Consider the following 23,796-nt stretch of genomic DNA (forward strand, 5'->3'; position numbering starts at 1 on the left):
CACACACACACACACACACACACACACACACACACTTTTTTTTTTTTTTTTTTTGAGGCTGGCTGGTATGGGGATCGGAACCCTTGTCCTTGGTGTTATAACACCACACTAACCAACTGGGCTAACTAGTCAGCCAATATTTCCTAAATTATCATAGGTTATAGTATATCTTTATATCTGTTGTGTTAAATCTTCAAACAATATTCTTTCAGATTGCTTTGGCTTTCTAAGTCCTTTGTATTTCCATATAAATTTTAAAATCAGAATGTCAGTTTCCACAAACCCTTATTTATGTTCTGTATTATTCTGTTTTTGTTGCTCATAACAAAATACCTGCAACTGGGTGATTTATAAAGAAAACAAAATTTATTGCTTACAGTTTCTGAGGCTGGGAAGTCCAAAGTCCATCTGGTTGTGGGGACAGTGACCCAGGGGTCTCACATTGCAAGATGGTGGAAGCAGAGAGAGAGAAAGACAGACCCTCCTCTTTTAAAGTCCTCAGAACCACGCCCCTAACCACCATTTTTAATCCATTCACTATTGCACGGTCCTATAGTCCAATCACCTCTTTAAGGCTCCACCTTTCAGCTACCATAATACTTCCCACCCTCTTAACAGTCACATTTGGGGCTAAATTTCTAATACATAAAACTTGGGGGGCACAATTCAAGCTTTAGGGAGTTTTGGGGGGACATAATTCAGTCTACTACATGCTGTTCAAAGCTTTTGCTTTTCCTGTTAGGACACTTGAGAGCTCAAATCAGCCTTGGAAGGTTGTCTGATGGACATGGAATCAGAGCCCAGGGATATTTTAACCAAGCCAGTGATTCATTCTCTCTCTCTCTCTCTCCCTCCCTCTCTCCAAATCTTGTTTTCCCCCATGGCCAGTTCAATTGGCTTCTGAGATACTCTATTAGTGACATTTGCCCTTGACAATGAGGCATTCTCTGTGTTAATTTAGTTTTTTTAAAAAAGCAAAACAAAATTCTGCATTTGTATAAAAAGTGATATAAACAGTAATTCACATAATACAGAATAAAGGAAGTACACAGTTATAAAAAGCAAAAAACAAACCCACTTTATAACTGGTGACTTTTCAGTTAAAATTTATTCCTCTTTTAGATTGCTTATTCTTGGGGTGGCCAGTTAGCTCAGTTGGTTAGAGTGTGGTGTTTTAACACCAAGGTCAAGGGTTTGGATCCTGTACAGGCCAGCTGACAAAATTTTAAAAATTGTTCATTCTTTCAGTAAATTTCCATCATTAACCTCTTACTCTGTTTCTTCCTATCTGCCTTTTAAAATAACACCTCTGGTGCAGATGAGTCCTCTGCCTAAGATGTTTTTTTTTTTTTTTAAAGATGACCGGTAAGGGGATCTTAACCCTTGACTTGGTGTTGTCAGCACCACGCTCAGCCAGTGAGCGAACCGGCCATCCCTATGTGGGATCCGAACCCGGGGCCTTGGTGTTATCAGCACCGCACTCTCCCGAGTGAGCCACGGGCCGGCCCTGCCTAAGATGTTTTGCAGGACCATTGGAGTTAGCTTGGCCCAGCACAAAGTGGGCTAAACTGGTTGAACCCACATACCTCTCTAGTCAGCCTTCGTGAATGTTCCATGGGTGGCCTTTTGATGTCAGAGGGCCAAAAACTCTACTTCCAAATCATGCTAATGCTGCCATTTTTTGAACACGTGAGCTATGAAGAGGTATGCAGACAGCTTGCACCTGCATAGGTTGCTGAAGAACTTCCTCAAACTCTTCAACCAGTCAGATCCCCCATGCCTCAAACTACCCCTAACCACTTCCCCTTAAATGTCACACACACACACACACACACACACACACACACACACACACACCCGCTGCTGTTGAGAAGGCAGACTTGAGATTTATTACCCCATCTTCTGTCTTGGCTGCCTTGCAAATAAACCTTTTTCTCTGCTGCAAAGGCTGATGTTAGTATCTGGCTTGCTGTGCACTGTTCAAGGGGCCTTGTTCAGTTACACTTGCTTCACTCAGCACCTCTGTTTTCTCTGCCTTTTTTGGCAAGGTGCCTTTTTAGGAAGAGTAAATTTAACATCCTGTAGTGGATTGAATTATGTTCCCCACAAACTCACTGAGGCTTGAATAGTCTCCCAAGTTTTGTGTGTTAGAAACATATCCCCCACTGTGACTGTTAAAAGGGTGGGAAATCCTATTATGGTAATTGAAAGGTGGAGCCTCAAAGAGGTGATTGGATTGTAGGACCTTGCAGTAGTGAATGGATTAAGAATGGTGGTCCTGGGCGTGGTTGTGAGGGCTTTATTTTTTTGTCCTTTTTGTGACCGGCCACACCATGCTCAGCCAGTGAGCGCACCGGCCATCCCTATATAGGATCTGAACCCGCGGCGGGAGCACTGCCGCACTCCCAGCGCCGCACTCTCCCGAGAGCGCCACGGGCTCGGCCCGTGAGGGCTTTAAAAGAATAGGAGAGTCTGTCTCTCTCTGCTCTCTCTGCCTCCACCATCTTGCAAAGTGAGACCACTGGGTCGCTGTCACCACCACCAGATGGACTTTGGACTTCTCAGCCTCAGAAACTGTAAGCAAATAAACTGCATTTTCTTTATAAATCATCCAGTTCCGTGTATTCTGTTATAGCAACACAGAACGGACTAATACACATCTCTTCTGCAGTTTATCCTTCACTTGGGCTTTTTCTTCCTTAGGGTATCCTTTGGTTTCTCTCTTGGGCTTCACGGTGATAGGAGTGAGATGGGATGTGGATGCAGGAGTGGCAGTAGTGGTGGTCTAGGGATTGCTATTGCTCCTGCCCCTATGTGCAAGAAGTGACACAGAACTTGAAAGCCTGCATCTCGGTTTGACTTGTGAAGGCTAATGATAGAGGAAGACAGGCAGGCAGGCATGGGAGCCATGAGCCCCACTGGTGAATGGAAGATTTCAAAGTCATCTGAAGAGTGCAAAGTGGACTGAATGTCCATCACGTCACAGCACAGAGCACATGTCAGCTCAGCTCCTAAATGTCTACCTCTGGGTGCTGGGACCAGATCACAGGCCAAATAGCACTTGTTTCCAGCAGGAAAACATTTTTTGTTGCCTTATATAAATGTTAACTTGGTGAGTTTACATTTATAAACAAGATTGTGTGGTGGGTTAATATGTTGAATGTTAGCTCATGTATGGTTGGTTTGTCCTGAATAATTCCTTTTCACCCAGGTGCCTGTTATTTAAATGAAAGCCTGAGCCTGAGGAATTCTGCAGAAAACAGAATCATGTTCTGGGATTTTAACTTCCAAAATGGGCTCTGGACAATTGTCTTAAATTTTGACAGCCCATTTTTAACATTTTATTTGGAATTAATTTCAAAGGTTAAAAAAGTTGTAAATTTAAAAATTATACGAGGAACACCTGTATAACCTTTATTAAGATTCCCCTACTGTCAACGTTTTGCCCTATTTGCTTTATTTCTGAACCAGTTATATACATCACGAGCCTTTACTCCTAAATACTTCAGTGTACATTCTCTTACATAAACACAGTATAGTTATCAACTTTATGAATAACTGTTGATGCAATACTTTAATCTACTGTCCATATTATAATTTTGTCAGTTTACTAATAATGTCCTTTTTGGGATGTTTGGCCCTCCAGTACAGGATTCCATCTAGGGACAGGTATTGCACTTAGGTCTTACAATGGAGCCTTCTCTACTATGGGTAGTTGCTTTAAGAGCATGTAAATATCCTGTTCCTTATCAAATTTTCCCCTAATTTAACATCTATTGGTGATTCTTGCCTGATCCAGTCTTTACCATCATGGTGGCAAAATGTTTTTCCAACTTTAGGGCCGGCCCGGTGGCACACTCGGTAGAGTTCGGCACTTGGGAGTGAGGCGGCCCTCCCGCTGAGGGTTCGGATCCCATATAGAGACCGGTCCGCTCACTGGTTTACCAGTCACGAAAAAAGACAAAAAGGAAAAAAAAAAGTTTTTCCAACTCTAGCACTCACTTTATATTTACCAGTTCTCCTCAGCATTCTACTAAAAGGAAGAGCTATCCTTTCTCCCCTGTTTATTGATGGATCTATGTATTATTGTTATGGACTTACTAATTCCTATTTTTCAATAGTTTATAATTCATTTAATTATTTTGATTCTTAAATGGCTGGGCCCTCCCCCAGAAATTCTTTTTTTTTTTTTTTTTTAAAGATGACCAATAAGGGGATCTTAACCCTTGACTTGGTGTTGTCAGCACCACGCTCACCCAGTGAGCGAACCGGCCATCCCTATATGGGATCCGAACCTGAGGCCTTGGTGTTATCAGCACCACACTCTCCCAAGTGAGCCATGCTGGCCCTGGGATTTTTTCTTTTAATCTGCCCATCTGCACGCTGATGGGCACTGGGATTTTAAAAGCTTCCCAGGTGATTCTAATGGGAAGATAAGGCAAACAACCCTTGCAATGTAAAACTTAGAGACTAAGTGAGTGAACAAAGAAAGCAATTTAGAGGGAACAGAGAAAATGTATATAGAAAAAGATAATCTTCAACTAAAAGTACATGAAGGTAGCAGTTTGGCAGAGCAAGTGAGATCAGCAAATTCTCTCCAGAAAACAACTATAAGGGCCGGCCCATGGCTCACTCGGGAGAGTGTGGTGCTGATAACACCAAGGCCCCGGGTTCGGATCCCATATAGGGATGGCCGGTTTGCTCACTGGGTGAGCGTGGTGCTGACAACACCAAGTCAAGGGTTAAGATCCCCTTACCGGTCATCTTTAAAAAAAAAAAAGAAAACTATAAAACTGGGGAAAAAATTTTTTTACAACCACTTAGGGCTCTGGAAATTGGCCAAAAGCAAATGAGAAATTGAGAAGCATTTATTCGTGAAAAGCTGCTGAATGCCACTGGGTGAGAACAGTGGCATTCTTGCCTGGGGCTGCTCACGTTCCCCCAGCTTGGTCAGCAGGATGGTTGTACCAAAACTGGTTGGGCAGGCTGCACAAACTAACAGCTTTACTGCCAGAGGGGACTCACTTTATTTGGAACAAACCACAGTGAGATACCACTACACACCCACTAGAATAGCTATAATAAAAAGACAACAGCAAGTGTTGGCGATGATGTGGAAAGACTTGTATGTGGGAGTATAAAATGGAGCAGCTACTTCGGAAAATAATTTGGCAGTTTCTTAAAAAGTTAAATGTAAGGGCTGGCTGATTACTCAGTTGGTTAGAGCATGGTATTATAACACCAAGGTCAATGGTTCAGATCCCCGTACTGGCCAGCTGCCAAAAAAAAACTAAAAAAAGTTAAATATAAACTTACCATACAAGTCAGTAATTGGAAACATGTCTATACCAATATTTGTGCACAAATGTTCATAGCAGCATTACCTATTATAACCAAAAACTGGAAACAATCCAAATGTCCTTCAACTGTTCAGTGGATAAATAACATGTGGCATATCTGTACAATTAAATATTATTCAGCAATAAAAAGGAATGAAGTACTGATACATGCTACAACATGGATGAACTGCAAAAATGAAGTGAAAGAAGTCAGATATAAAAAGTACATATTGGGGCCGGCCTCGTGGCTCACTTGGGAGAGTGTGGCGCTGATAACCCCAAGGCCATGGGCTCGGATCCCTATATAGGGATGGCTGGTTTGCTCACTTGGGAGAGCATGGTGCTGACAACACCAAGTCAAGGGTTAATATCCCAGTAAAAAATATAGGGATGGCTGGTTTGCTCACTTGGGAGAGCATGGTGCTGACAACACCAAGTCAAGGGTTAATATCCCAGTAAAAAAAGATCCGGTCATCTTTTTTAGAAAAACTACATAGTGTATGATTTCTTTTATATGAAATATCTAGGAAAGGGAAATCTATAGAGAGAAATATTTCAGGGGTTGCCTGAGGTTGGCTGAAAGTTGACTGCAAATCAGCATAAAGGAACTTTTTGGTGTTGGAGATATTCTAAATTTGGATTGGGGTAATGGTTGTACAACTATAAATTTACTAAAAATAATTGAATCATTTACTTAAATGGGCACACTTATGGCATGTAAATTATATCTCAAAGTTTTTTAAAAATTGTGAGGGTAGAATAGACATTTTTGAGTGTGCAAGACTTCAGAAAAATTTACTGCAGTCTTTCTCAGTAAGCAATAGGAGGATGTAAGAAAAAGGAAGATGTCAGGTTATTAAGAGAAATTTAAAACATATGTTTATACAAATAGTGATACATCATGTTCATAGCAGTTTTGTATCATAATAGCCAAAAATTGGAAATAGCCCAGGTGTCTATTACCTGATAAATGGATAAACAAACATGATGTATTCATATAACAATACTATTCAGCAATTAAAAGGAACAAACTATTGATAAACATTACAACATGGATGAGGATCTCAAAACAATACGTTGACTGAAAGAAGCCAGACACAAAACACTATGTACTATATGATTCCAATTATATAAAGCTATAGAAAAGACTAATCTTATCTGTAGTAACAGAAAGCAGATCAGATTCTGCCTGAGGCTGGTGGTGAGGATTCATTGGGAATGATTGTAAGTACAGGTATGATAAAAATGACATTTGGTTCCTCCTGGAACAGTGTTCCTAAAACCCTTCCAGTTTCCTGAGGGATTAAAGACTGTCTTTTGTTATTCATAACGAGCCCATTTCAACCATACCTGAGTTTATGCCTAGAGGTGACTATTGGTGAGCCCCTAGATAGCTTCAGGATGGGAACTGGTAGTCAAAGGAACCAAACCATGTCACTAGAAGGTTAGAAGAACTTTTTTTTTTTTTTTTGTCCTTTTGAGACCGGCCGCACTGCGCTCAGCCAGTGAGCGCTGTGAGCGCACCGGTCATCCCTATATAGGATCCGAACCTGCGGCGGGAGCCGCACTCTCCCGAGTGCGCCATGGGCTTGGCCCTAGAAGGTTAGAACTTTCTACTCCCACCCCCGACCTCTGGAAAAGAGAGAGGGGCTGGAAATTGAGTTCAATCACCAATGGTCAACGAGTTCATCTATCATGCCTACGTGATGGAAGCGCCATAAAAACCCCTAACTGATGGGGTTTGGAGAGCTTCCAGGTTGGTCAACAATTGAGGTGCTGGGAGAGTGGCATATCCAGAGAGGGCATGGAAGCTCCTCAAATTCCCCACCCCATTTCTGGTCCTATGCATTTCTTCCATTTGTCTGTTCCTGAGTTATATCCTTTGCAATAAACCAGAAAATGCAAATAAAGTGATATCCTGAGTTCTGTGAGTCATTGTATGTAAAAAATTATGGAAACTGAGGGGGCTCATGGGAACTCCCAAATTTGTAGATGGCTGGGCAGAAATGTGGGTAGCCTGGGCACCCCATTTGCAGCTGGCATCTGAAATGAGGGCAGTTCTGAGGGATGAACCCTTAAACCTGTAGAGTCTGATATATCAGAATTGAATTGACAGAAGTGGTGGCAGAAAATAAAAAAGACATCACAATTGGTGTCAGAAGAAAGGCACCCCTTATTTGGTATCAGGGGAAAAGAAAACTTCAGAGGAAACTTTTGGGGTAATGGAAATATTCTATATTTTCACTATGATAGCAGTTACATGGTATATACTATACATTGTTCAAAATCATAACACTGTACTATAAAGTTGATTTTTTTAAACGTGGGGTCGAGGGGTTTGAGGAAACAGGACATCCAAATCCAGGCTGAGGTGCTCTGAGAGTAATCCATCCAAACTAGAGCAGGAGGACAGGGGCTCTCGAGAGACCACAACTAGAGGACAAAATGGATAGATTGTCTAATGTGTTTCAACATTTTTGGAGACACAATTGAAGGAGACTTTGGGGATTCATTAGTCCTAAGTACACTGAAAATTCCAGTTGTTCCTGGACATGAGGGGCCAGTATGTAAAGGAGAACTGGCAGGCATAGTAAGTCATATAAAATTGTGGGTGAAAGTGCTTGAAGGGAGGGAGGAGGATGGAGCAGATGTCAGGTGGCTGTGAAAGACAGGAAGAGCAAACTGCATTGCAATCCCCAGCTCAGGATGGCATAAAGCGAAGCAGGACTCCTTTTCCTTTCCTTGGGTTCTTTGACATTCCACTTTCCTTGAGTTAGTTCCAATGTATTTCTGCTTCTTATAACCAAAAAGAGCTCCAGATTTAAAAGCTCTTAAAGATAAAATTGTAGTAGATATGCTAATATCCTAATAAAGATTTCTTACAAACCAATATGAAAAAGAAAAAATTCTGTAATTGAAAAATGGACAAATGATGCAAATATTCAAATCACAAAGGAAGAAATATATATGGTTAATAAATATGAAGAATGTTTAACTTCACGGTGGTAAAAGAAACTTTAGTTAACATAATTGCATACCCTTTTTTTTCTCATCAATTTGATAATGCCAGATTAGTGTGAGTACAGAGAAACGACCATTATACCTGCCCAACCAGTAAAAAAGGACCCGATGGAAATGTGGGTGCCCCCTCTTCCTGTGTGTCCACTTCCTCCTTTAAGCAAGTGAAGGTGGGAATGAACAAGGATGAGGGCAGCTTTGAAGGAAGGGTGGAGAGACAAGTTAAGCTACGAAGGACAAATTGATCAACAATTTTAACAGTCATTTTATACATACTGTCTTTTTTGAAAAACTTAGCACAAAAGCTGAAATTTACCTGATTTTTTAATTTTAAAAATAACATATGCATGTTATAAAGCTGCCTTTCCTTTTCCAGAGTCCCAGGCCCCCACTCCAGCATCAACCACTCTTAGCAGTTTCTTGTGTATCTTTCCAGTAAGCTTGTTTGTCCATACTTATATTTATGAGAATACATCTCCCTTTTCAACATGAAAGGAAGCATACTTTACTCAGTGCTTTTTCACATAACACTAAATCTTGGCGATCATTCCATATTAGTACACATACTCGTATGTGCTCACCTCAGGCTTTCCAACAGTGCAGAACCATTACACAGATAGCCTATATTTTATCTAACCAGTTCTCTATGGTGGTAGGTTAGGTTATATTTAGGGTTTTGGTACTACAAGCAATGCTGTAAGGCACATTACTGTGTATATTTTAATATACAAGTGTAGTATATATAGTGGATATATTCTATTGGTCATTGATGGATAATATAGATATATTCCCAGGGTGGAATTGCTGGGTCAAAGGATATGTGCATTCTAAAATGGATATAAATAATTGATTCTGAAAACCATCTTACAGATTACATCATAAAATCAGAATACACTTAACTCAATCTCCCATACCTTCTCCATCTAAGAACTGTAAAATGATAATTTCTTTTAATGAAATACTCTAATACCTGAAATTACTGTTTAGATTATCAGGAAAAGATCTCATTCTTCACGGTTTTGTCCTCAGCTTCCTCCTCTGAAGAACATTATACTTTAGCCCAAACATCCCTGTTTCCAGTCCTGCTCTGTCTTGGGCCCACACCCACGATCAGCCAAGCTTGGATTTCCTTTCTTTTGGGAGTCTACACTTCACTTCTAGTCACCCAGGTTCAAATCCTCAGTGTTGGCTTTAATTCATCTTTTTCATTAGCTTCCCATTCTATGGGAACCATTTACCATTCTTCAGCATCAACATTTAGTGGTTTTGTTTCTATATACCCTGTCATTTGCTAATCCTGTCCTTTTTATCAACTACAAGAGGTGGCTTCCTAACTGGCCTCTAGAGTCTCTCACACTTCCCTGGAATGGTATTAAAATAATACTTCCCTAAACATCTAAATCATGACCCAAACCTAATTCTAAAATATTTCCCTACAAACTCCCTGGCTATGCTTTCAAGGCCTAGTCCCAACCCAGCTCTGGAGCTGACGTCCCATCACTTACTTTCCTAACACACTTTTCCACCCAAAACACTCTTGTACACAGCATCCCCAAACACATGATGGCTGCTTTCCCGCCTTTTTAAATTTCATTCACTCATCTAAAGATGGTTCCCTCCAACTCTCCACCTATAGAAATCCAGCATATGCTACCAGGTCCAGCTCAAGTCTTACCTCTTTTCCTGTCCATTCTAGATAGAAGCAGTTCCTCCCCTCAGAAAACCGTTACATTCTCTTCACTACCATCATCTTTATTTATTTATTTATTTATTTAACTTTTTTTTTTAAAGATGACCGGTAAGGGGATCTTAACCCTTGACTTGGTGTTGTCAGCACCACGCTCAGCCAGCGAGCTAACCGGCCATCCCAATATGGGATCCGAACCCGGGGCCTTGGTGTTATCAGCACCGCACTCTCCCGAGTGAGCCACAGGCCGGCCCACTACCATCATTTTTAGCACTTACCTTTGCTGGAGTAGCTCTTTTCCCTACATACAAGGGGTCTTCAAAAAGTCCATGAGAAATGTATATTATGAAAAAAAAAAACCAACTATGCATGCATAAACTTTATGAAAAGTTTATGGAAAAAATGCCCCAAAGAACTCAGCAGTTTACAAATGGATGGATAGGTCCTTTTAAGAAGGAACGAAACGGGCCGGCCCAGTGGCTCACTCGGGAGAGTGCGGTGCTGATAACACCAAGGCCCCGGGTTCGGATCCCATATAGGGATGGCCGGTTCGCTCACTGGCTGGGCGTGGTGCTGACACCACCAAGTCAAGGGTTAAGATCCCCTTACCGGTCATCTTTAAAAAAAAAAAAAAAAAAAAAAAAGAAGGAACGAAACGATGTTGAAGATGCAGCCCTCACCAGCAGACCATCCACATCAACCTGAGGAAAAAATTAATCTTGTCCATGCCTTCATTGAAGAGGACAGACAATTAACAGCAGAAACAATAGGCAACACAGTAGACATCTCAAAAAGTCAAGTTTACACTATTCTGATTGAAAAATTACTGGAGGACTTCAAAAAATTTGCATAAAAATGCCATTAAAAGATAAAGATTAAAAATATAAACTTTATTTCTCAATATAAGCTCCATCAAGGTCAAGACGCTTTTGTAAGCAATGATACCAGCCATTTAGTCCATCCTTAAAGAACTGAGGGTCCTGGGGATTTTACTATTAACTGAAGAAAAATGGGTGTCCTTTGATAAGTGCCCTTTTTTAAGATTAGGAAACAAAAAAAGTCAGAAGGCGCCAAATCAGGACTGTAAGGTTTAGGCTCATTACTTGCAACATGTGGCATCCAGAATTTTATTCTGCTTTTAATACTCATTTCCCCAGTTACACAGGAAAGCAAAATACTCTTACACAAATTTAGGGACTGAGATTGGAAGATACTAAACTCATTCAAACCCTGACTCCTCTCTTCCCCTTCCAGGTGGCACGAGGGAATAAAGCTGGCTTCTGGGATAGGTGATACACCTGCTAATTGTAGTTTTTTCCACACCAGTACTCAAGTCTTAGGGTTTCCAAACAAATGGTGGACGGAGAACAGGATCTCTAAAGGTCTCGGAAAACCCTGGGTCACTTCCATTTTCTGAGGTTTTCAGCATATTGAAAACTGAAGGTGTGCCAAGAGCAGGTTACAAAAATGGTGGTGTATTTCAAATTTTTTGATTTCACCATCTTTTTCTCCCAATCCTGTCGTCAGTATATCTCTGTGCTCTTATGTCTAACATCAACAAATTGAAAGTTGAAATAACCTGAGATTGTATTATTCTGGACTTTTTATGATAGGCAACTAGGAGGCAGCAGGCTCATGGGCCCACAGCGATGACTCTGCAGGAACTGTGGCGCCTGCTTATAAAGAGCTGTGCAGGCCGCACGAGGCTGCCCGTACCGGGTTCCACCTGCGCCGCATCGAAGTCCGCACTCGCTGCCTGGGCAAATGGCCCTACCCGATGGTCGACCAAACCTCCCACCCCCTCTGCCGGCTGCCATTCGGTCCCTCAGCAAAGGGTACAGATGCTCATCCAGGTCCGCACTACAGGAACGAGACGGGTACGGACCACAGAGGTCGGGTTGAATCGCCGGGCGACCTCTCACTAAACAACCAGGACAAACACGGACGGAAGGACCCGCCAAGTCCGCCCCGCCCCAGTACACGCGCGTCGGGAGCTCCAGATCCACTGCAGCCCGCCCCCTTACGTGCCGTCCAATCAAAAGCCACTTCCTGCCTCACTCTCGGCCAGTCCTCACACTCCACGAAGAATAGCCCTAGGGGGCGTATGGGAAGGTGCACAGAGCGATGGCCGCGCTGACCAACCGAATCTCGGGGCTTGCGTGGGGGGGCGGGACTTGGCGCTGGTCCGGGCTATTCAGGAACGAGGGGCGGACGCAGGGCCGGGCTTCGTGTGGTGAGGCTTGCTCGCGAGGCAGCAGTAGCCGAGGCCTTTAGGTTTTGTGGCACGTGACGGTCGGCCCGCGTCCGCCGCTGTCTCCTCTGCATCGCTGGGCAAGGTGTGCGGGAGGAAGGAGACGCGGGCACCGCCGGCGGTCCCCGGGAGGCTCGAGGTGAGACTGGAAGCCCGCGCTTCCTCGGTCCTGTGAGGACCCCGGGGGGCCTGGGAGTGCGCCGCCACGGTTGAGGGGTCGGGCGTGGCCCGAGGCCGAGGGGTCGGCCGGCTTTCGAGGGCCCAGGCGTCGGTGGACGCGCCGGCCGTGAGGAGCGAGGCCCGAACCTGGGCCTCTTCGGTTGGGGAGCCAGGCCCAGGCCGCGCCGCCGGGCTCAGGAGGCGTGGCAGGTGCCCTAGAGCCTCCCTTGACCTCCGGGAAAGCTAACATAACTATGGTTTTGCTTCTAGGGCTTTCTTAGGTAGGCCTCTCGCTGGCCGCCTAGGCGGGCAGCTGCTAGGTGTGGGCTGGAATAACCGGGTAAAGGTCTGGAATCGGATTCGGCCTAGTGGTAGAGAATATTTAGGGTTAGCGTTACATGTTCAGTGTTTTGAAATAAAACCCTAGAGCGAATACTGGACCCTAGCACCCTGAGGAGTGGGGACAACGCACAGTGGTTGAAAAACTTTAGTCTTAATAGTTACAGCACCGATTCGGGGGAGGGGAGTAATCCAGTCGGAGATTCACAGGACGCTAAAAGCAGGAAAGCACTCGAAAGCTCTTCTAGTGTACCTCGTTTTATAGTGAAGGAAACAGGCCTAGAGGTATGAAATGACTGGCGCAAGGTCATACGATTAGTTTAATGGTCACGTCGGGGTCATAGTTGAGGGCTAGGCGGTTTTGGTGTAGTGGTTAAAGTTTGGTTCAAGTCCTTCATCGGCCATTTGTTGCTGTGTGTACTTGGGCAGTTTTCTTACCCTTTGTGCCCCATTTCTTGCCAAGTAATGGATATAATAATTCGCGATGGACTTGTGAAGATTAAATTACATGTGTATGAAATGGGCCATGGAAGTCTGATACATAGTGACTGCTTGATCTTCCAGTAAATTATGATAATCTTAATGCCATTACTACACTACACTGACATCCTAGTCTTTGAATTGGTTAACTCCTGTTTCCCGGAACCCAAAATCACGTTTACGGCAGTGGGAGGAAGAAACTGAACTTTGTGGATTAACTGCTGGGCATGACACAAGTGATTGCTGGTTGAGGGAAGTTAAACTGAGCTGAACATTAAAAGCTTGACAGGACAAAGGTAAACCACAGTTAAGTCTCTTTACCTTTAATTAAGCAAAATCTTCCCATTTCCTCAATTTTTTTTTAATAAGTAGAGAGTTTTTTTTGAAGAATTGTGTTGATGTTTAAAATCATTTTGTGTCTCAAGATTTTTCCAGCAGTGTTTGAGGGTCATGAATGGATCAACTGCCACGTTGAACATTTGCTGTAATTATGCTCAGAGCAGAGGTAAAGAACTGTGTGGGAGTTCTCCTTTGCACGAGCCAGGGTGTGCAAGCCAGGTAACTGGATCATGGGAAGGCTGGAGTGAACTGTGTATTGCAGTGAATGTCACACAACAAAAATTTTCTAACTTATCTGAAAATGGGTGTCAGCATGCCCCTCACCCCCTTATTATCTTAACTCTACAGTTCAATTAGCATGTTATCTTCTGAGGGCCACAAGGGTTAAATGACAGCAAGTCCTTGCAGCAGTGTTGGCAATCACACTATTGCATCCTTTTCCTTACAGAGTTCACTTTGCCCTGCAGGATAGCTTAAGGGGATGAAGCGGCAGTTGGTAAGCATAAATGCAGGCTCATGAGACTTGAATTCTGGGCCCAACATGGTAACTAACTTATATACCACTTTGGTTTCTTCATCTTTAAAATGGGCATGAGCAGTCTCCTGGATCCCTCACCTTGAGGGGTCAATTGAGTGGGGCACACACAATGTTGAACATAAATCTACTTTGAAAAGTGTAATGGCTTGTACAAATAGAGTTGGTAGCTCATAATAACTCCTAAGAAATAATAAAAGTGCCTAAACATAGTTGTAAGCTATATTACTTACTGTAAAACTTATCAGGAAAGTACTGGTTGAATGCATTGTTACTGTAACAGATGTACTTTCATTTATTTCACTTTATTTTAGTGACTGCCTGGTATGAGGATCCAAACCCTTGACCTTGGTGTTGTAACACCACTCCCTAAACAACTGAGCTAATTGGCCAGCCCCAGATGTACTTTTCTTTATTTTTTATTTTTTTATTTTTTAAAAGATGACTGGTAAGGGGATCTTAACCCTTGACTTGGTGTTGTCAGCACCACACTCTCCCAAGTGAGCTAACCTGCCATCCCTATATAGGGATCCGAACCTATGGCCTTGGTGTTATCAGCACCACACTCTCCCAAGTGAGCAATGGGCCAGCCTTCAGATGTACTTTTAAATTAAGCTTAACTGTAAGTTGTAGAAAGTATTAGATCTCTGGTTTTTTTTGTGAATTTAGAGAATCTTCGGCATATGTTTTGAGTATTCATGTCTTATTACTTAATAGGAAAAAAGAAAGTGCTATGGAAAAATCAATTCTAATATTCCTGTCAATGAAAAAACAAAATCCAAAAATGTAAATAAGACAGTGTAGAGCTATTTAGAAATGGACGAGCATTTACAGTAAAGACCACTTTGAGTTATGTATTTTTTTCTATTTTAAATATTTTTATTTTTTGACTGAATCAAAAGCTACAGATAGTAAAATGTGTGACTGGAATCAAATTTCTTTTAACTGGTTCCTTTCCACTCTAAGACAGCATTTGCCTTAAAACTCAGTTTTGAGGGCTGGCCTGTGGCTCACTCGGGAGGGTGCGGTGCTGATAACACCAAGGCCACGGGTTCGGATCCTATATAGGGATGGCCGGTTAGCTCACTTGGGAGAGTGTGTTGCTGACAACACCAAGCCAAGGGTTAAGATCCCCTTACCAGTCATCTTTAAAAAAAAAAAAGAAAGAAAGAAAAACTCAGTTTTGGAACCATTAAAATTTAACAAAAGGTGTTACTGAGCAATTAGTAAAAATAGTAATAGTAAAAATCACTGCTGATGTTGAACACATGCTGTAAACCAGGCACTGTTATAAGTTCTTTATGGGCGTTTTATTTATACAACAATTCTAAGAGGTAAATGTAGTTATTTTAGAGATGAAGAAACTGAGGCCCAGAGGTTAGTAATTCACCTAAGATGACAAGTTATTAAGTAGCTTACCAGGCAGGGATTGTGACTTGAGTTCCTATCATAAACATTACTCTATGTTTCCAGCTGTAATCTTGGATAGATTATATAACTTCTTTTAGTTTCCTCACATATAATATGGGGATGATAGAACCTACTGATGTTCTTGTGGGGATTCTTAGACTGCCTAAGGTGTCTGAACCCACAAAAATTAAAACTTTATTTTATTTTATTTTTTAAAAGATGACTGGTAAGGGGATCTTAACCCTTGACTTGGTATTGTTAGCACCATGCTCTCCCAAGTGAGCTAACCGGCCATCCCTATATAGGGATCCAAACTCATGGCCTTGGAGTTATCCGTACCACACTCACCCAAGTGAGCCACGGGCCGGCCCAAGAATTAAAACTTTAAAAGGGAATGTTACATGAATGGATAGCTTACTGGAGAGACTGCCTCATTTATGTTGTTTTTTTTTAAAAAACCAGGAACATTAGACTAGGTCATTTCTTCTTTTCCTCTTTCTAATTTCTCATGGATTAAAGGATTTAGAGTTGAAATTTCTTAACTCCTTTTAAGAAACAAAGGCTCACAAAGAAAAGCCCAGAACCAAGTGGCTTCACTGGTGAATTCTGCCAAATACTCAGGGAAGAATTAAAACTCAGGGAAGAACTAACACTAATCCTTTACAAACTCTTGACAAAATAGGGATGGGGTGCTTCCCAATTCATTCTGTGAGGCTAATATTACCCTGATACTAAAACAAGACAAAGGCTTTACAAGGGAAGAAAACCATAGACCAATACCTTTTCTGAAAATAGATGCAAAAATCTTTAATAAAATGCTAGCAAACCGAATCCAGCAACATATAAAAAGTATTATGTACCATGGCCAACTGGGATTTATCCCAGGGATGCAAGTTGGTTCAAAAGGACAGAAACCCCATGACCATCTCAATAGATGCAGAAAAAATATGCATCTACTCATGATAAACACTCAGCAAACTAGGAATAGAAAGGAACTTCCTTAACCTGAATGAGACAAAGAAATAATCTCCTTTCTTGAAAAGATAAAATATAAAAATGTAAATGAACTTGAAAATATTTTGAGCTCCATTTGTTTTAAAGATCTTTTTTCTGAATGGACCCTTATTGAGGATAAAGTTTCTGCCTTTGAGAAGTGATAAATTTAATGTGTTTTTAGTGTTTGCCCATTCCTAAAGTTGATCTAAATAGTTGTCTGGATTTGCTGAAATTTGATGCAGAGTATGTTTGCTTCTATTAAAAAATAGAATATTTATGTTCATTCGAAGTACATAGTAAAATAATATGGACTGAATTTTTTTTTTAAGGATGTTTGCTTAAAAGAGAATTGTAATTAACCAAAAATTTTAAATTTAGGAGAATTCATAAGGAAAAGTAATTGTTTGGTGATGGAGCAGGAAAAAAATAGCAAATAAACATGGGAGTTTCCATATCCAAATACTAAAATTAAAATTGTATGTATAATATTGCAAGAATAGTTAAAGAAGAAATCACATAATATAATTGGAGGAAAGTGAGTTTTTCTTGTTACGTAAAATCATCCACCTTTTATATATAATCAGGCATATTGGACCTTTTGGTCAAGTATGAGAATTTAAAATTTGCTCAGTATGGTTGTACAAGTTGCTTTTCAAAGAACAAAACATTTGAGTATGCCTGTGAAGTACTGGGCTCTGGTAGACTTTGTATTACCTTTCCATATTTTCACAGTAAGCCTTTGAGCCAGTAGTACTACTACCCACATCTGTCTTGGAAGTTAAATAAGCTGACCAAGGCCACATGGAGCAGCAGAGAGACTGGAACCTACCTGTCTTGACAGGTTATTCCATCACATATATTATGCTGCCTCTTGTAAAAGAAATTAATTTTCTGAATCATCAGTTTTAAAATAAGAAACTTCCATCTCTGGGATTTAAAATAAATTCACTCTTCTAAAAGTTAGGAGTGGACTGAAATACTAAATTTTAGTGGATTAGGTATTCTCGAAGATTCCTTCTGGTCCTGAGAATTTGAGAGCTTTTTTTTTTTTTGCTCAGACTTTGGGAAATAGGGACGCAAACCAGAAATCTGTGTTATAAATGTGCACGTGTTTTTACTACTAATTTCTTGGCTTTGTTTACATTTGTCCACATTTGTATCTATGATCCCAGAGGACAGAGATGCTTTTACCTGTGAACAGATAGATAATTATATTTGATTGCCAAAAACAAAACTGTTCTTAATTGGAAGGAAGGAAGAAAGACTTTACCTCATCAAGCTCAATGTTCTTTTTTTTCTTTTTCTGTTTCCTTAGTTTTTCATTTTTTTTTTCTTTTTTTCTAAAAGATGACTGGTGAGGGGATCTTAACTCTTGATTTGGTGTTGTCAGCACCATGCTCACCCAGTGAGCAAACTGGCCATCCCTATATGGGATCCGAACCCGTGGCCTTGGTGTTATCAGTACCACACTCTCCCGAGTGAGCTACAGGCCGGCCCCCTTGGTTTTTCATTTTTTAAGCTCAGTTTTCTAATCCGGATCACATTTCTGAGTCTTCCTTTAAGTTTTGTGCTTGAGAGGACCAGGTCAATTTAAAGCTGGTTTCTAGGCAACTTTGATCAAATTTAAAGAACCATCTTCATTGATCCAATAATACGTTTTCTTTCTTTTTTTTTAAAAAAAAAGATGACCGGTAAGGGGATCTTAACCCTTGACTTGGTGTTGTCAGCACCGCGCTCACCCAGTGAGCAAACCGGCCATCCCTGTATGGGATCCGAACCCGTGGCCTTGGTGTTATCAGCACCACACTCTCCCGAGTGAGCCACAGGCCGGCCCAGCGTTTTCTTTTTTTTGAAAACTTAATTTTGAAGTAATTATAGGTTCCTTGTACCCATTATCCAGCTTCTCCTAGTGGTGACATCTTACATAACTATAGTACATCATCAAAACCAAGAACTTGACACTGGTACGATCTACAGACCATATTCAGATTTGGCCACTTTTTACATGTACTTGTTTGTATGTGTAGAGTTTTATGCAATTTTGTCATGTTGATAATTGATTTTTGAAAATTATCCTTTTTGGCTTTTTTTTTTTTTTTTTTTGGCGGCTAGTCAGTATAGGGATTGAACCCAAGGACCTTGGTGTTATCAGCACTATGCTGTAATCAACTGAGCTAACTGCCCAACCCAACATTGTTTCTTGTAGAAGGAAAATACTAGCAAGAATCTTAAGTAGTACTAGCAAACTTGTGTGCCTTTTTGCAAGTTAGATAAAAGGTAAGTTATAGTATTATGAGTTTATTTAACTAAAAATTCCCCAAAAACTTTTGGGGAGGGTGATGGCTGGCAGGTACGGGGATCTGAACCCATGACCTTGGTGTTATAACACTGTGCTCTAACCAATCCCCCAAAAACTTGATTAGAACTAATACTACAGTGTATTCATAAACTCTGAAAACATGGGCAAGAAAACACCTTTAATCTGTTTAAAAAAATTTTGTTTCCAGACTTTGTGGACATCCTATATAGATAAAGCTGAAGGTCAGAAACCAATTTCTCCGTCTCTCTCTCTTTTTTTAAAGTGCTTGATATCTAGTTGGCACCCAGGGAATTGAAGCTATCACCAAACCTTCATTTAATGTCTACTATACAGGCTCTCTACAAAACAGCAGATACATTTTTTTCTTTAACCCCTTTGTAACAGAATTCTTGCTGTCCAAGCTTGTGACTGCTGGCAGAGTCTTGGATTTGACTATTTGGCTTTTATCAAAAGCCCTGTTGAGAGATTTATTGATTGATTTGAAGGATGTGCAGTCTCATTTCTCTAGAACCTAAATATTTTAAGTTCTACCTTTATATCAAGTTCTGGATCATAAATCAGAATTTGGACCATATAGTGTTGGCCCCAATAATATTGGTCTTACTGACTTATTCTTTGCTTACGTCAAGGGATATCATAAGACAAAGCCACACAAAACTCACATTTGTGCATAATTTAAGGCTATTTTTCAGAGAAGTTGTCAACTCACATTTTCATGTTTGAAAATGTGAAATGTTTGAGACATGAAACATTTTCATGTTTGTAGTTTTGATTTTTAGTTGCTGGCTCTTCTGAAGGTCCATTCCTGTGTGATTTGTAATTTTGCCAAGACAGGAATTTTACAACTGTAAGACAGATGTTTAGCACTTACGACTAGTAGCCTAGTTATGAGTTATACAGCCAGCCAGCAATTGCATCCTCGCTCAAAGGGGCTATGCTGTAGAGTTTGAGGCAGTAGTCTTACAATGATAAAAATTACAGGTGTGTGTGTGTGTGTGTGTGTGTGTGTGTGTGTGTGTGTGAGTGAGAGAGAGAGAGAGAGAGAGTGAGTGAGAGACAGAGCGTGAGAACGTGAGCGCGAGTGCAAGAGTAAATGCGAGAGCACGCATGCCAGTAAGTAAAGTACTCTAGGAGAGTAAGGCCTGGTCAGTTAGCTCAGCGCGGTGTTATAACACCAAGGTCAAGGGTTCAGATCTCCATACCGGCCAGTTTGAGGGAGACTGCAGTGATGACATTCAGGAACGCATGAAACCTTGCCCGAGAAGAGCTATTCTATCTTAGCGAGCACAAACTGTTAAGTAGAATCGTAGGAAGTGTGTTTCTTTACTACAGGAAAATGTTAATTGTTTTAAAGTTAATTTCTTTTCTTCCTGAGCATTCCAAATCTAGGGGCCATCTGTGGCTTTGGGGCAGGAGGAGACTGTGCTGTTTGGTTTTTAAAAGCGTTGATTTGGGGCCGGCCCGTGGCTCACTCGGGAGAGTGTGGTGCTGATAACACCAAGGCCATGGGTTCGGATCCCATATAGGGATGGCCAGTTAGCTCACTGGGTGAGCGTGGTGCTGACAACACCAAGTCAAGGGTTAAGATCCCCTTACCGGTCATCTTTTAAAAAAAAAAAAAAGCATTGATTTGTTTTTGAGCTACTTGATATATATTTTCCATTCTATAATCTTAGAAACAGTGGATGACAACAGATAAAAGGATGCTGTCTGCTTAGGAATCTGTAAATGTAAAGACAAATGAAGACTTAAAATGAAAAAAAAAAAAAAACTTATGAAAGACATTAAAATTGCAAAAGATCATTTTGTGTCAAGGCAAAAGAAATATAGAAGTAGCAAATAAAGTGTACTGTATTGGGAGTCAGGAACCATGGCTTCTGATCCTGATTCTGCCAATAGCTGTGTGATTTTTGGCAAGTTACCCTCTGGACCTCAGTTTCTGCTCAAAAAGAAGAGTTACATTAAATTCCTGTAGTCTTATTTCAGCACTAGGATGTGGGGGTGGGGATCAACCATTTGAGGCATAATAGTAGTACACCCTTTATTTATTTATTTGTTTGTTTGTTTGTTATGAATATTCATGGGATACAAAGCTGACTGTCACCGTTTTATTTTTTAAAATAAACTTTATTTTTAATTTTTGGCAGTTGGCCAGTGTGGGGATCCATACTTGTGACCTTGGTGTTACCAGCAGTATGCTCTCTTAAAGTGAGCTAACAGGCCAGCCCACCAAACTTTATTTTTTTAGAACACTTATAGATTTACAGAAAAACAGCAAAGATAGAACCCTACGGAGGGTTCCCATATACCCCCACACCTAGTTTCCCTGTTATTAACAACTTACATTAGTATGGTACATTTGTTGTAGTTAATGAACAGATATTGGTACAGTATTGATACTATTTATAATTAAATTCCATACTTAATTCACATTTTCTTTGTTTTTCCCACTGTCCTTTTCTGTTCCAGGATGCACATTACATTTAGTCATCATGTCATCTTAGACTCCTCTGGCTGTGGCAGTTTTTCAGACTTTCCTTATTTTTGATAGCCTTGATATTTTTGAGGACTTATTGGTCGGGTATTTAGTAGAATGTCCATCCTTCTATTGGGATTTGTCTGATATTTTTTTCTTATGATTAGATTGGGGACATGGTTTTTTGGGAGGAATACCACAGGGGTTAAGGTACCATCTTCATCACATTGTGTCAAGGGTATATACTGTCAGCATGACCTACCACTGTTAATGTTGACCTGGCCGAGGTAGTGTTTGCCAGGTTTCTCCACTATAAAGTTACTCTCTTTTCCCCCCTTTCCATACTGTACTCTGGAAGTATGTCACTATGTGTAGCCCACAGGTAAAGAATGGGGAGTTATGCTCTACCTCCTCAATGCCAAGAATCTACTACATAAATTACTTGGAATTTTGCATGGGAAATTCGTCTCTCCTCCCCAGTGTATTTATATACTCAGTCATATATTTGTATCAGTACAGACTCATAGGTATTTATTTTTTATACTTTGGATTATAATCCAGTGCCAGTCACTTACCTCGTTGCTCAGATTGTTTCAGCTTCGGCCATTGAGAGCTCTTTCAGTAGGCTCTTGTATTCCTTTGATATATCCCCATGATTGCGGGGCTTGCCTTCCTTCCTGCCTGCCTGCCTGCCTGCCTGCCTGCCTGCCTGCCTGCCTGCCTGCCTGCCTGCCTGCCTGCCTGCCTGCCTGCCTGCCTGCCTGCCTGCCTGCCTGCCTGCCTGCCTGCCTGCCTGCCTGCCTGCCTGCCTGCCTGCCTGCCTGCCTGCCTGCCTGCCTGCCTGCCTGCCTGCCTGCCTGCCTGCCTGCCTGCCTGCCTGCCTGCCTGCCTGCCTGCCTGCCTGCCTGCCTGCCTGCCTGCCTGCCTGCCTGCCTGCCTGCCTGCCTGCCTGCCTGCCTGCCTGCCTGCCTGCCTGCCTGCCTGCCTGCCTGCCTGCCTGCCTGCCTGCCTGCCTGCCTGCCTGCCTGCCTGCCTGCCTGCCTGCTTCTGTCTGTCTGTCTTTCTGTCTCTCTGTCTGTCTCTGTCTCTCTCTCTCTCTCTCTCCTTTCTTGTTTATTTATTTTTAGCACTTATTTACTCTCCGGCACTATAAGGTTCTCCCAGGCTTGTCTTGTATATTTCCTGCCCCAGTCCTAGAATCAGCCATTTCTCCAAGGAGCCTTGTTTACTATAATTAGAGAATGATATTAGAAGCTAAGATCCTGGTACTAGGTATGTTCATTGCTACTGAAATGTAGTTTTCTTCTAGCTGACAGCAAAGAAATATATGTGTGTATCCTAACTAGTATATATGTACGTATCTATGAATATTGGTACATGTAACCCTCTGTATATTAAGCTAAATATGAGTTCATACTCCTGTCCCCAATTCTCTTCTATTAATAACATGGATTCCTCTAGCCTCCTCCCCTTGCTTATCTGTAAATTCCTACTTTGATAGTGAAAAAGTGGCTCCCACCGTCCATCATCCATTTACTTAATTGTTCAATTAAAATATACATGTATAGTAGTAAAAGAATTGTTAATCTGTATGCCCATGGGAAACAACTTTATTAACTAGAACAGTGCTTTTGTACACTCTAGTTTTACGACTCTTTTCCAGTTACTTAGATGAGTATCTTTTCCTTCCACCCCCTTTACTGAGTATTTCATAGATTTGTAATACAGTTAGATTGTTTTGTCACATTCATGTAATGCTATCCTTGTATCACATGACCTCCTAAATGATTTTTTAAAAGTTTTCATACAGTAAGATTCACTCTTTGCTGTAAAGTTTTATGGGTTTTGACAAATGCATAGTCATGTATCCACAATTATAGTATCATTAAGAATAGTTTCGCTCCCTAAAAAAATCCTCTGTGCTTCACCTGTTCCACGTGACTCCCTCCCCCAAATCCCTGGTTAACACCTGATTTTTTTTTTTAAACTGTCTCCATAGTTTTGCCTTTTTCAAAATGTCATATACTTGGAATTATATAGCTTGTCACTTTTTCAGAGTGGCTTCTTACACTTAGCAATATACATTTAAGATTCTTCCATCCTTGTCGCTTTGTGGCTTGATAGCCTCATTTCTTTTAATTGCTTAACAATTAAATATTCCATTGTATGGATGTATTACAGTTCATTGTTTATCCATTCACCTATTGATGGACGTTTTGGTTGCTTCCAGTTTTGGGCAATTACGAATGAAGGTGCTATGAACATGTGTGTGCCAGTTTTTGTGTAAGTTCAATCAGATGGGTACCTAGGAGCACGATTGCTAAATCATGGTAAGACTATGTTTAAGCTTTATAAGAAGTTGCCAAACTGTCTTCCAAAGTGGCTGTACTATTTTTTTTTTTTTTTTTTTTTTTTTTTGTCCTTTTTGAGACCGGCCGCACGGTGCT

General features: G+C 41.2%; 1 protein-coding gene across 1 annotated transcript in view; it reads left to right on the top strand.

Annotated features, from left to right (window-relative positions):
- Positions 1–12,253: 12,253 nt before the first annotated feature.
- The window catches only part of CANX (calnexin), a 39,307-nt gene continuing 27,764 nt past the window's right edge, over positions 12,254–23,796 (top strand). Inside the window, exon 1 of the mRNA XM_008581323.1 lies at positions 12,254–12,434. The gene's annotated coding sequence lies outside the window, so the exon portion shown is untranslated. The remainder of the gene's footprint in view (positions 12,435–23,796) is intronic.

The sequence above is a fragment of the Galeopterus variegatus genome, unplaced genomic scaffold (genome assembly GCF_000696425.1).
Source record: "Galeopterus variegatus unplaced genomic scaffold, G_variegatus-3.0.2 Scaffold2326, whole genome shotgun sequence".
NCBI classification, from domain to species: domain Eukaryota; kingdom Metazoa; phylum Chordata; class Mammalia; order Dermoptera; family Cynocephalidae; genus Galeopterus; species Galeopterus variegatus.